Below are 1,051 nucleotides of genomic sequence, written 5' to 3'. Positions count from 1 at the left end.
TGAGTTGGCTCTTCCTGGAGGAGAGGGTTGGGCTCCCATGGCAAGGGCCTCTGCGTCTTGGGGCTCCAGGATTGCAATCTGGCTTTGTTGCGTCCGCATTTTTGCTTTAGTCTGGGGATAGGAATCAAATGTTACCCAGAGATGTTTGTGTTTTGTTTGGGAGTTTTATTCCCTAACTCATTCCCCAAAGCACGTGTAACTGCTTATACATATAATCGTGGTACAACAAGGTATATACAGAGAACCCACTTGGAAATTCAGGCAAAGCTGCATGCACGCTACCAGCAGTCTGCGGGTGTTTTAACTGGAAAAAGCTGAAGTCCACCCCGGTGTCCAATGGCATGGGGATGGAAAGAAAATGAGGCGTCTCTGGCACATCATTCTCAGCTCCTGGAACTGCTGCTTGTTTAACATGGGAGAAAAGCTCCAAAGGCTGAAATGCCCCATCATCCCTGGGTGATGGAATTCACCTGCCTATATTCTCACTTAGCTCCCAGGTTTTCTGCCCTGGGTATGTATTTCATAATCTTCAAAGTATATATATATATATATATATATATATATATAATTTTTTTTTTTGAGACAGAGTCATGCTCTGTCACCCAGGCTGGAGTGCAATGGCACGATCTTGGCTCACTGCAACCTCTGCCTCCGGGTTCAAGTAATTCTTCTGTCTCAGCCTCCCTAGTAGCTGGGACTACAGTCGCACACCACCATACCTGGCTAATTTTTGTATTTTTAGTAGAGACGAGGTTTCACCATATTGGTCAGGCTGGTCTCAAACTCCTGACCTCAGGTGATCCACCCATCTTGGCCTCCCAAAGTGCTGGGATTACAAGTATGAGCCACCGTGCCCAGCCAAAGTTTACTATATATATTTATTTTTTTGAGATGCAGTCTCACTGTCGCCAGGCTGGAGTGCAGTGGCGCAATCTCAGCTCATCGCAACCTCTGCCTCCTGAGTCCAAGCGATTCCCCTCCCTCAGCCTCCCGAGTAGCCGGGACTACAGGTGTGCACCACCATGCACGGCTATTGCTTTGTATTTTAGTA

Source organism: Pan troglodytes, chromosome X (genome assembly GCF_028858775.2).
Source record: "Pan troglodytes isolate AG18354 chromosome X, NHGRI_mPanTro3-v2.0_pri, whole genome shotgun sequence".
NCBI lineage: Eukaryota > Metazoa > Chordata > Mammalia > Primates > Hominidae > Pan > Pan troglodytes.
This window is presented reverse-complemented; position numbering follows the sequence as displayed.